The sequence below is a fragment of the Lampetra fluviatilis genome, unplaced genomic scaffold (genome assembly GCF_964198595.1).
Source record: "Lampetra fluviatilis unplaced genomic scaffold, kcLamFluv1.1 SCAFFOLD_683, whole genome shotgun sequence".
Lineage (NCBI taxonomy): Eukaryota > Metazoa > Chordata > Hyperoartia > Petromyzontiformes > Petromyzontidae > Lampetra > Lampetra fluviatilis.
Window position 1 is genome coordinate 27,282 of NW_027620914.1, and position 12,719 is coordinate 40,000.

General features: G+C 49.9%; 1 protein-coding gene across 1 annotated transcript in view; it reads right to left on the minus strand.

Annotated features, from left to right (window-relative positions):
* Positions 1 to 10,926: 10,926 nt before the first annotated feature.
* LOC144954534 (spondin-1-like) overlaps positions 10,927 to 12,719 on the minus strand; it is a gene marked incomplete at its 5' end in the record, with an annotated part of 3,965 nt that continues 2,172 nt past the window's right edge. Inside the window, one exon of the mRNA XM_078885006.1 lies at positions 10,927 to 12,719. This exon is cut by the window's right edge and continues 1,953 nt beyond it.

Genomic DNA, 12,719 nt, shown 5'->3' on the forward strand with positions numbered 1-12,719 from the left:
CCTCGCCTCTGGTTGATGGGAAGGTGAACCAAAAGTAGCCTGGGGCTTACAGCTTCCCACACCTCACCGCCACGCTCCCACGCCCCCTTCATTCTTTTGTTCAGAAGAAGAGCCACTCCCTGTTGTTTGGCAGTCTCCTGCCCCGAGTAGAGGACTGTCCACCCCTCATGGTGGCAGAATCCAGAGCCGGTCCACCGGACCTCCTGAATGCCACAGAGATCCAGGCGGTACCGGTCCAGCTCCCGACAGAGGAGTGGCAGCCTCTCCTCCGCAGTGAGCGCTCGAACATTCCACGTGGCCACACGAAGTAGCTTTTTGCTGTTTCTGGAGGAGCCCCGAGGGTGAAGATTCAGTCTCCTGGCTCCGCCAATTGGGGTTTGGCCAGGAGACGTCACAGACGCCTGTCACCCCGGGGCCTCCGGCACGAGCTTAGTTATATTTTAAAACGTGGTTTAGTGGTGATTCATTGAAGGTCGAGGGGTTATCAGCCCCTCGTACCCGTCCAGAGCCCCCGGTGGGTTACAGACGCCATGAGGAGAGAGGACAATCTTTGTTGGCACTACCCCCACGGCACTACCCGGCACCACGAGGAGGTAGGGGGTTGTTTTGCCGGACACTCACACACAGACACACACACACACAGACACACTCACTCACACACACACAGACACACACACAGACTCACTCACACACAGACAACACACACACAAGACCACACACAGACACACACACTCACTCACACACAGACACACACACACACACAGACACACACATAGACTCACTCACACACAGACACACACACACACAGACTCACTCACACACAGACACACACACACAAACACACACTCACTCACACACAGACACACACACACACAGACACACACACAGACTCACTCACACACAGACACACAAACACACACACACTCACTCACACACAGACACACACAGACACACACACAGACTCACTCACACACAGACACACACACACAAACACACCACACTCACTCACACACAGACACACACACACACACAGACACACACACAGACTCACTCACACACAGACACACACACACAGACACACACACACACTCACTCACACACAGACACACACACACACAGACACACACACAGACCACTCACACACAGACACACACACACAGACACCACACACAGACACACACACAGACTCACTCCCTTACTCACTCAATATCTACTCACTCACACACGGACTCACTCCCCCACTCACCCACTCGTCCACTCACTCACCAACTCACCCACACAATATCTACTCACTCTCTCACCCACCCACTCACTCACCCACCCACCCACTCACCCACTCATTCACCGACCCACCCACTCATTCACCCCACCCACTCATTCACCCACCCACTCACTCATTCACCCACCCACTCACTCACCCATCCACCCACTCACTCATTCATCCACTCACCCACCGACTCATCCACCCACCCACCCACTCACCCACCCACTCATCCACCCACCCACTCACTCACCCACCCACTCACCTATCCCCCCACCCACTCACCCACCCACCCATCCACAACTCACCAACTCACTCACTCACTCACTCATTCACCCCACCCACTCACTCACCCACTCACTCCCACCCACTCATTCACCCACCCACTCACTCACCTACTCACCCACCCACTCATTCACCCACCCACTCACTCACACCACTCACCCACCCACTCATTCACCCACCCACTCACTCACCTACTCACCCACCCATCCCACCCACCCACACGTGTCCTTGGCTGAAACCGTGATGTGTTTTCAGAGAGAGAGTGGTGTGTGTGTGTCACTCAGTGTGTGTGTGTCACTCAGTGTGTGTGTGTCACTCAGTGTGTGTGTGTGAATGTGCGTGTGAATGTGTGAGTGAATGTGTGAGTGAGAGTGAGTGTGTGAGTGTGTGAGTGAATGTGTGAGTGAGAGTGAGTATGTGAGTGAGAGTGAGTGTGTGAGTGTGTGTGTGGAGTGAGTGTGTGAGTATGTGAGTGAGAGTGAGTGTGTGAGTGTGTGAGTGAGTGTGTGAGTGAGTGTGTGAGTGAGTTTGTGAGTAAGTGTGTGAGTGTGTAAGTGTGTGAGTGAGTGTGTGAGTAAGTGTGTGAGTGTGTGAGTGAGTGTGTGAGTGAGTGTGTGAGTAAGTGTGTGAGTGTGTAAGTGTGTGAGTGTGTGAGTGAGTGTGTGTGAGTGTGTGAGTGTGTGAGTGAGTGTGTGAGTGTGAGTGTGTGAGTGTGAGTGAGTGAGTGTGTGAGTGTGAGTGAGTGAGTGTGTGAGTGTGTGTGTGAGTGAGTTTGTGAGTGAGTGTGTGAGTGAGTTTGTGAGTGAGTGTGTGAGTGAGTGTGTGAGTGTGTGAGTGAGTGTGTGAGTGAGTGTGTGTGTGAGTGAGTGTGTGAGTGAGTGTGTGAGTGAGTGTGTGAGTGTGTGAGTGAGTGTGTGAGTGTGTGAGTGAGTTTGTGAGTGAGTGTGTGAGTGTGTGAGTGAGTGTGTGAGTGTGTGAGTGAGTGTGTGAGTGAGTGTGTGAGTGAGTGAGTATGTGAGTGAGAGTGAGTGTGTGAGTGAGTGTGTGAGTGTGTGTGTGAGTGAGTTTGTGAGTGAGTGTGTGAGTGAGTTGTGAGTGAGTGTGTGAGTGAGTGTGTGAGTGTGTGAGTGTGTGAGTGAGTGTGTGAGTGAGTGAGTTTGTGAGTGAGTGTGTGAGTGAGTGTGTGAGTGAGTTTGTGTGTGAGTAAGTGTGTGAGTGTGTGAGTGAGTGTGTGAGTGAGTGTGTGAGTAAGTGTGTGAATGAGTTTGTGAGTGAGTGAGTTTGTGAGTGAGTGTGTGAGTGAGTGTGTGAGTGAGTGTGTGAGTGAGTGTGTGAGTGAGTGTGTGAGTGTGTGAGTGAATGTGTGAGTGTGTGAGTGTGTGTGTGAGTGAGTGTGTGAGTGTGTGAGTGAATGTGTGAGTGAGAGTGAGTGTGTGTGTGAGTGTGTGAGTTTGTGAGTGAGTGTGTGAGTGAGTGTGTGAGTGTGTGTGTGAGTGAGTTTGTGATTGAGTTTGTGAGTGAGTTTGTGAGTGAGTGTGTGAGTGAGTGTGTGAGTGTGTGTGAGTGAGTTTGTGAGTGAGTGTGTGAGTGAGTGTGTGAGTGAGTGTGTGAGTGAGTGTGTGAGTGAGTGTGTGAGTGAGTGTGTGAGTGTGTGAGTGAATGTGTGAGTGTGTGAGTGTGTGTGTGAGTGAGTGTGTGAGTGTGTGAGTGAATGTGTGAGTGAGAGTGAGTGTGTGTGTGAGTGTGTGAGTTTGTGAGTGAGTGTGTGAGTGAGTGTGTGAGTGTGTGTGTGTGTGTGTGAGTGAGTTTGTGATTGAGTTTGTGAGTGAGTTTGTGAGTGAGTGTGTGAGTGAGTGTGTGAGTGTGTGTGTGAGTGAGTTTGTGAGTGAGTGTGTGAGTGAGTTTGTGAGTGTGTGAGTGAGTGTGAGTGTGTGTGTGAGTGAGTTTGTGAGTGAGTTTGTGAGTGAGTTTGTGAGTGAGTGTGTGAGTGTGTGTGTGAGTGAGTTTGTGAGTGAGTGTGTGAGTGTGTGTGTGTGAGTGTGTGAGTGAGTGTGTGAGTGAGTGTGTGAGTGAGTGTGTGAGTGGGTGAGTAAGTGTGTGAGTTTGTGAGTGAGTGTGTGAGTGAGTTTGTGAGTGAGTGTGTGTGTGAGTGTGTGAGTGTGTGAGTGTGTGTGTGAGTGTGTGAGTGAGTTTGTGAGTGAGTGTGTGAGTGTGAGTGTGTGTGTGAGTGAGTGTGTGAGTGTGTAAGTGTGTGAATGAGTTTGTGAGTGAGTGTGTGAGTGAGTTTGTGAGTGAGTGTGTGAGTGAGTGTGTGAGTGTGTGAGTGAATGTGTGAGTGAGTTTGTGAGTGTGTGAGTGAATGTGTGAGTGAATGTGTGAGTGAGAGTGAGTGTGTGAGTGAGTGTGTGAGTGAGTTTGTGAGTGAGTGTGTGAGTGAGTGTGTGAGTGAGTTTGTGAGTGAGTTTGTGAGTGTGTGAGTGAGTTTGTGAGTGAGTGTGTGAGTGAGTGTGTGAGTCAGTTTGTGAGTGAGTTTGTGAGTGAGTGTGTGAGTGAGTGTGTGAGTGAGTTTGTGAGTGAGTGTGTGAGTGAGTTTGTGAGTGAGTGTGTGAGTGAGTGTGTGAGTGTGTGAGTGAGATTGAGTATGTGAGTGAGAGTGAGTGTGTGAGTGTGTGAGTGAGTGTGTGAGTGAGTGTGTGAGTGAGTGTGTGAGTATGTGAGTGAGAGTGAGTGTGTGAGTGTGTGAGTGAGTGTGGGAGTGAGTGTGTGAGTGAGTTTGTGAGTAAGTGTGTGAGTGTGTAAGTGTGTGAGTGAGTGTGTGAGTAAGTGTGTGAGTGTGTGAGTGAGTGTGTGAGTGAGTGTGTGAGTAAGTGTGTGAGTGTGTAAGTGTGTGAGTGTGTGAGTGTGTGTGAGTGTGTGAGTGTGTGAGTGAGTGTGTGAGTGAGTGTGTGAGTGAGTTTGTGAGTAAGTGTGTGAGTGTGTGAGTGAGTGTGTGAGTGTGAGTGAGTGAGTGTGTGAGTGTGTGTGTGAGTGAGTTTGTGAGTGAGTGTGTGAGTGAGTTTGTGAGTGAGTGTGTGAGTGAGTGTGTGAGTGTGTGAGTGAGTGTGTGAGTGAGTGTGTGAGTGTGTGTGTGAGTGAGTGTGTGAGTGAGTGTGTGAGTGAGTGTGTGAGTGTGTGAGTGAGTGTGTGAGTGTGTGAGTGAGTTTGTGAGTGAGTGTGTGAGTGTGTGAGTGAGTGTGTGAGTGTGTGTGTGAGTGTGAGTGTGTGAGTGAGTTTGTGAGTGAGTTTGTGAGTGAGTTTGTGAGTGAGTTTGTGAGTGTGTGAGTGAGTGAGTGTGTGAGTGTGTGAGTGAGTTTGTGAGTGAGTGTGTGAGTGAGTTTGTGAGTGAGTGTGTGAGTGAGTGTGTGAGTGTGTGAGTGAGTGAGTGAGTGTGTGAGTGAGTGTGTGTGTGAGTGAGTGTGTGAGTGAGTGTGTGAGTGAGTGTGTGAGTGAGTTTGTGAGTAAGTGTGTGAGTGTGTGAGTGAGTGTGTGAGTGTGTGAGTGAGTGAGTGTGTGAGTGTGTGTGAGTGAGTTTGTGAGTGAGTGTGTGAGTGAGTTTGTGAGTGAGTGTGTGAGTGAGTGTGTGAGTGTGTGAGTGAGTGTGTGAGTGAGTGTGTGAGTGAGTGTGTGAGTGAGTGTGTGAGTGTGTGAGTGAGTTTGTGAGTGAGAGTGAGTATGTGAGTGAGAGTGAGTGTGTGAGTGTGTGTGTGAGTGAGTGTGTGAGTATGTGAGTGAGAGTGAGTGTGTGAGTGTGTGAGTGAGTGTGGGAGTGAGTGTGTGAGTGAGTTTGTGAGTAAGTGTGTGAGTGTGTAAGTGTGTGAGTGAGTGTGTGAGTAAGTGTGTGAGTGTGTGAGTGAGTGTGTGAGTGAGTGTGTGAGTAAGTGTGTGAGTGTGTAAGTGTGTGAGTGTGTGAGTGTGTGTGAGTGTGTGAGTGTGTGAGTGAGTGTGTGAGTGAGTGTGTGAGTGAGTTTGTGAGTAAGTGTGTGAGTGTGTGAGTGAGTGTGTGAGTGTGAGTGAGTGAGTGTGTGAGTGTGTGTGTGAGTGAGTTTGTGAGTGAGTGTGTGAGTGAGTTTGTGAGTGAGTGAGTGTGTGAGTGTGTGAGTGAGTGTGTGAGTGAGTGTGTGAGTGAGTGTGTGTGTGAGTGAGTGTGTGAGTGAGTGTGTGAGTGAGTGTGTGAGTGTGTGAGTGAGTGTGTGAGTGTGTGAGTGAGTTTGTGAGTGAGTGTGTGAGTGTGTGAGTGAGTGTGTGAGTGTGTGAGTGAGTTTGTGAGTGAGTGTGTGAGTGTGAGTGTGTGAGTGAGTTTGTGAGTGAGTTTGTGAGTGAGTTTGTGAGTGTGTGAGTGAGTGAGTGTGTGAGTGTGTGTGTGAGTGAGTTTGTGAGTGAGTGTGTGAGTGAGTTTGTGAGTGAGTGTGTGAGTGAGTGTGTGAGTGTGTGAGTGAGTGAGTGAGTGTGTGAGTGAGTGTGTGTGTGAGTGAGTGTGTGAGTGAGTGTGTGAGTGAGTGTGTGAGTGAGTTTGTGAGTAAGTGTGTGAGTGTGTGAGTGAGTGTGTGAGTGTGTGAGTGAGTGAGTGTGTGAGTGTGTGTGAGTGAGTTTGTGAGTGAGTGTGTGAGTGAGTTTGTGAGTGAGTGTGTGAGTGAGTGTGTGAGTGTGTGAGTGAGTGTGTGAGTGAGTGTGTGAGTGAGTGTGTGAGTGAGTGTGTGAGTGTGTGTGTGAGTGAGTTTGTGAGTGAGTGTGTGAGTGAGTTTGTGAGTGAGTGTGTGAGTGAGTGTGTGAGTGAGTGTGTGAGTGTGTGAGTGAGTGTGTGAGTGTGTGAGTGAGTTTGTGAGTGAGTGTGTGAGTGTGTGAGTGAGTGTGTGAGTGTGTGAGTGAGTTTGTGAGTGAGTGTGTGAGTGTGTGAGTGTGTGAGTGAGTTTGTGAGTGAGTTTGTGAGTGAGTTTGTGAGTGTGTGAGTGAGTGTGTGAGTGTGTGTGTGAGTGAGTTTGTGAGTGAGTGTGTGAGTGAGTTTGTGAGTTTGTGAGTGAGTGTGTGAGTGAGTGTGTGAGTGTGTGAGTGAGTGTGTGAGTGAGTGTGAGTGAGTGTGTGTGTGAGTGAGTGTGTGAGTGAGTGTGTGAGTGAGTGTGTGAGTGAGTGTGTGAGTGTGTGAGTGAGTTTGTGAGTGAGTGTGTGAGTGTGTGAGTGAGTGTGTGAGTGTGTGAGTGAGTTTGTGAGTGAGTGTGTGAGTGTGTGAGTGAGTTTGTGAGTGAGTGTGTGAGTGTGTGAGTGTGTGAGTGAGTTTGTGAGTGAGTTTGTGAGTGAGTTTGTGAGTGTGTGAGTGAGTGTGTGAGTGTGTGTGTGAGTGAGTTTGTGAGTGAGTGTGTGAGTGAGTTTGTGAGTGTGTGAGTGAGTGTGTGAGTGAGTGTGTGAGTGTGTGAGTGAGTTTGTGAGTGAGTGTGTGAGTGTGTGAGTGAGTGTGTGAGTGTGTGAGTGAGTTTGTGAGTGAGTGTGTGAGTGTGAGTGTGTGAGTGAGTTTGTGAGTGAGTTTGTGAGTGAGTTTGTGAGTGTGTGAGTGAGCGTGTGAGTGTGTGTGTGAGTGAGTTTGTGAGTGAGTGTGTGAGTGAGTGAGTGTGTGAGTGAGTGAGTGTGTGAGTGTGTGAGTGTGTGAGTGTGTGAGTGTGTGTGTGAGTGAGTGTGTGAGTGTGTGAGTGAGAGTGTGAGTGAGTGTGTGAGTGAGTGTGTGAGTGTGTGAGTGTGTGAGTGAGTGTGTGAGTGGGTGAGTAAGTGTGTGAGTTTGTGAGTGAGTGTGTGAGTGAGTGTGTGAGTGTGTGTGTGAGTGTGTGAGTGAGTGTGTGAGTGTGTGTGTCACTCAGTGAGTGTGTGAGTGAGTTTGTGAGTGAGTGTGTGAGTGAGTGTGTGAGTAAGTGTGTGAGTGAGTGAGTGTGTGAGTGTGTGAGTGAGTTTGTGAGTGAGTGTGTGAGTGAGTGTGTGAGTGAGTGTGTGAGTGTGTGTGTGAGTGAGTTTGTGAGTGAGTGTGTGAGTGAGTTTGTGAGTGAATGTGTGAGTGTGTGAGTGAGTGTGTGAGTGTGTGAGTGAGTGTGTGAGTGTGTGAGTGAGTTTGTGAGTGAGTGTGTGAGTGTGTGAGTGAGTGTGTGAGTGTGTGAGTGAGTTTGTGAGTGAGTGAGTGTGTGAGTGTGTGAGTGAGTTTGTGAGTGAGTTTGTGAGTGAGTTTGTGAGTGTGTGAGTGAGTGTGTGAGTGTGTGTGTGAGTGAGTTTGTGAGTGAGTGTGTGAGTGAGTTTGTGAGTTTGTGAGTGAGTGTGTGAGTGAGTGTGTGAGTGAGTTTGTGAGTTTGTGAGTGAGTGTGTGAGTGAGTGTGTGAGTGTGTGAGTGAGTGTGTGAGTGAGTGTGAGTGAGTGTGTGTGTGAGTGAGTGTGTGAGTGAGTGTGTGAGTGAGTGTGTGAGTGAGTGTGTGAGTGAGTGTGTGTGTGAGTGAGTGTGTGAGTGAGTGAGTGTGTGAGTGTGTGAGTGTGTGAGTGTGTGAGTGAGTTTGTGAGTGAGTGTGTGAGTGTGTGAGTGAGTTTGTGAGTGAGTGTGTGAGTGTGAGTGTGTGAGTGAGTTTGTGAGTGAGTTTGTGAGTGAGTTTGTGAGTGTGTGAGTGAGTGTGTGAGTGTGTGTGTGAGTGAGTTTGTGAGTGAGTGTGTGAGTGAGTTTGTGAGTTTGTGAGTGAGTGTGTGAGTGAGTGTGTGAGTGTGTGAGTGAGTGTGTGAGTGAGTGTGAGTGAGTGTGTGTGTGAGTGGGTGTGTGAGTGAGTGTGTGAGTGAGTGTGTGAGTGAGTGTGTGAGTGTGTGAGTGAGTTTGTGAGTGAGTGTGTGAGTGTGTGAGTGAGTGTGTGAGTGTGTGAGTGAGTTTGTGAGTGAGTGTGTGAGTGTGTGAGTGAGTTTGTGAGTGAGTTTGTGAGTGAGTTTGTGAGTGTGTGAGTGAGTGTGTGAGTGTGTGTGTGAGTGAGTTTGTGAGTGAGTGTGTGAGTGAGTTTGTGAGTGTGTGAGTGAGTGTGTGAGTGAGTGTGTGAGTGTGTGAGTGAGTTTGTGAGTGAGTGTGTGAGTGTGTGAGTGAGTGTGTGTGTGTGAGTGAGTTTGTGAGTGAGTGTGTGAGTGTGTGAGTGTGTGAGTGAGCGTGTGAGTGTGTGTGTGAGTGAGTTTGTGAGTGAGTGTGTGAGTGAGTGTGTGAGTGAGTGAGTGTGTGAGTGTGTGAGTGTGTGAGTGTGTGTGTGAGTGAGTGTGTGAGTGTGTGAGTGAGAGTGTGAGTGAGTGTGTGAGTGAGTGTGTGAGTGTGTGAGTGTGTGAGTGAGTGTGTGAGTGGGTGAGTGTGTGAGTTTGTGAGTGAGTGTGTGAGTGAGTGTGTGAGTGTGTGAGTGTGTGTGTGAGTGTGTGAGTGAGTGTGTGAGTGTGTGTGTCACTCAGTGAGTGTGTGAGTGAGTTTGTGAGTGAGTGTGTGAGTGAGTGTGTGAGTAAGTGTGTGAGTGAGTGAGTGTGTGAGTGTGTGAGTGAGTTTGTGAGTGAGTGTGTGAGTGAGTGTGTGAGTGAGTGTGTGAGTGTGTGTGTGAGTGAGTTTGTGAGTGAGTGTGTGAGTGAGTTTGTGAGTGAGTGTGTGAGTGTGTGAGTGAGTGTGTGAGTGTGTGAGTGAGTGTGTGAGTGTGTGAGTGAGTTTGTGAGTGAGTGTGTGAGTGTGTGAGTGTGTGAGTGAGTTTGTGAGTGAGTTTGTGAGTGAGTTTGTGAGTGTGTGAGTGAGTGTGTGAGTGTGTGTGTGAGTGAGTTTGTGAGTGAGTGTGTGAGTGAGTTTGTGAGTTTGTGAGTGAGTGTGTGAGTGAGTGTGTGAGTGTGTGAGTGAGTGTGTGAGTGAGTGTGAGTGAGTGTGTGTGTGAGTGTGTGAGTGAGTGTGTGAGTGAGTGTGTGAGTGAGTGTGTGAGTGTGTGAGTGAGTTTGTGAGTGAGTGTGTGAGTGTGTGAGTGAGTGTGTGAGTGTGTGAGTGAGTTTGTGAGTGAGTGTGTGAGTGTGTGAGTGTGTGAGTGAGTTTGTGAGTGAGTTTGTGAGTGAGTTTGTGAGTGTGTGAGTGAGTGTGTGAGTGTGTGTGTGAGTGAGTTTGTGAGTGAGTGTGTGAGTGAGTTTGTGAGTTTGTGAGTGAGTGTGTGAGTGAGTGTGTGAGTGTGTGAGTGAGTGTGTGAGTGAGTGTGAGTGAGTGTGTGTGTGAGTGAGTGTGTGAGTGAGTGTGTGAGTGAGTGTGTGAGTGAGTGTGTGAGTGTGTGAGTGAGTTTGTGAGTGAGTGTGTGAGTGTGTGAGTGAGTGTGTGAGTGTGTGAGTGAGTTTGTGAGTGAGTGTGTGAGTGTGTGAGTGTGTGAGTGAGTTTGTGAGTGAGTTTGTGAGTGAGTTTGTGAGTGTGTGAGTGAGTGTGTGAGTGTGTGTGTGAGTGAGTTTGTGAGTGAGTGTGTGAGTGAGTTTGTGAGTTTGTGAGTGAGTGTGTGAGTGAGTGTGTGAGTGTGTGTGTGAGTGTGTGAGTGAGTGTGTGAGTGTGAGAGTGAGTTTGTGAGTGAGTGTGTGAGTGTGTGAGTGTGTGAGTGAGTTTGTGAGTGAGTTTGTGAGTGAGTTTGTGAGTGTGTGAGTGAGCGTGTGAGTGTGTGTGTGAGTGAGTTTGTGAGTGAGTGTGTGAGTGAGTGTGTGAGTGTGTGAGTGTGTGAGTGTGTGAGTGTGTGTGTGAGTGAGTGTGTGAGTGTGTGAGTGAGAGTGAGTGTGTGAGTGAGTGTGTGAGTGTGTGAGTGTGTGAGTGAGTGTGTGAGTGGGTGAGTAAGTGTGTGAGTTTGTGAGTGAGTGTGTGAGTGAGTGTGTGAGTGTGTGAGTGAGTGAGTTTGTGAGTGAGTGTGTGAGTGAGTGTGTGAGTGTGTGAGTGAATGTGTGAGTGTGTGAGTGAGTTTGTGAGTGAGTGTGTGAGTGAGTGTGTGAGTGAGTGTGTGAGTGAGTGTGTGAGTGAGTGTGTGAGTGTGTGAGTGAGTGTGTGAGTGTGTGTGTCACTCAGTGAGTGTGTGAGTGAGTTTGTGAGTGAGTGTGTGAGTGAGTGTGTGAGTGAGTTTGTGAGTGAGTGTGTGAGTGAGTGTGTGAGTAAGTGTGTGAGTGAGTGTGTGAGTGAGTGTGTGAGTGAGTTTGTGAGTGAGTGTGTGAGTGAGTTTGTGAGTGAGTGTGTGAGTGAGTGTGTGAGTGAGTGTGTGAGTGTGTGAGTGTGTGTGTCACTCAGTGTGTGTGTGTGTCACTCAGTGTGTCTCAGAGAGATGTAAAACTTCATTAAACATCTCAAGAACAACAACAACAACAGAGACACGGAGTGGTTTTAGATCAATCATCTCTTGTATTTCACGGTCACAACTGTCCGCTTAGAGTTGATTTAAAAAGGAAATATTACGATGGTAACTTGCGATGGAGTATGATGGTAACTTAAGATGATAATGATGATAACTTTAGATGATGGCAACTTGCGATGATAACGATGGTAACTTAGATCAGCAGCAGAGGAATCTAAACACATGTTGCTGCTTAACAATCTACACTGCACACGGACTGTGTGTGTCTGTCTGTGCGTGTATGTGTGTCTGTGTGTGTATGTGTGTCTGTCTGTGCGTGTATGTGTGTGTGTGACTGTGTGTGTGTCTGTGTGTGTGTATGTGTGTCTGTGTGTGTGTATCAGTGTGAGGAGTGGTGGGTGTAGTGGTTAGCGCCACGCTGCGCTACGAACCCGGCGACACGAGTTCGATTCCCGCTCACGGCCAACACCGCCAGTGACGATTATCTGAACCGGTCCTGGGCCTCCCCTAGGTCGACTCAGCCTCAAATGAGTACCTGGTGCGGTGTGTAAACATCGCCACCAGGGAGACAAAGGCGGTCGGGCGTGGTGCTGGCCACCCACCCCCTCGTGTGCCGTTCCGGCCTTCATAGGTGCTACTCGCTAACAGCACTTGCCCCTACAGTCTGCTAAGGCTACACGGGGGATCTTTGTCTTTGTGTCTGTGCGTGTGCCTGTGTGTGTAGTCTGGCAAAAACAACCCCCTACCTCCTCGCGGTGCCGGAAGGGCAACGCTGTCGTGGGCAGTGCTGTGGGGGGAGGGCCAATGCCCATTGGCCTCTCCCCTCATGGCGTCTGTGACCACCACAGCGGCTAAACGGGGGCTCTGGACGGGTGCGAGGGCCTGGTAACCCCTCCACCTTCAACTAACCACCACTAAACTACGAATTAAACATGAACCTGTAATTAATAAGCTTGTGCCGGAGGCCCCGGGGAGACAGGCGTCTGTGACGTCTCCTGGCCAAACCCCAATTGGCGGAGCCAGGAGACTGAATCTTCACCCTCGGGGCTCCTCCAGAAACAACGAAAAGCCACTTCGTGTGGCCACGTGGAATGTTCGAGCTCTCACTGCGGAGGAGAGGCTGCCACTCCTCTGTCGGGAGCTGGACCGGTACCGCCTGGATCTCTGTGGTGTTCAGGAGGTCCGATGGACCGGCTCTGGCTCCTGCCACCATGAGGGGTGGACAGTCCTCCACTCGGGGCAGGAGACTGCCAAACAACAGGGAGTGGCTCTTCTTCTGAACAAAAGAATGAAGGGGGCGTGGGAGCGTGGCGGTGAGGTGTGGGAAGCTGTAAGCCCCAGGCTACTTTGGGCTCGCCTTCCCATGAACCGGAGGCGAGGAGTGGTGGTCGTGGTGACTTATGCCCCCACCGAAGACGAACATCTGTGGAGGGATGCAGGCAAGGCCGATGAGTCAGACGCTTTCTATGACCTCCTGTCACAGGTGCTGGCTAAAGTGGCCACTCGGGACAGAGTCATCTTGTTGGGTGACTTCAATGCCCGAGATGGTCATGATGCTGGCACCTGGTCTGGCGTGATTGGAAGGCATGGGCCAGATCAGCTCAATAATAACGGTAGGAGGCTGCTAGATTTTGTGCAGCCCATGGGCTTGTAATTACCAACACGCTGTTCCGGCATCGGCGCATCCACACAACATCGTGGGTGCATGCCGGGTCCAAGCAAGAACATCTGCTGGACTACATAGTGACGGACCAGCGGATGCGAGCCCATGTCCTTGACACCAGGACCTACCGTGGAGCTGATCTGCCCTCTGACCA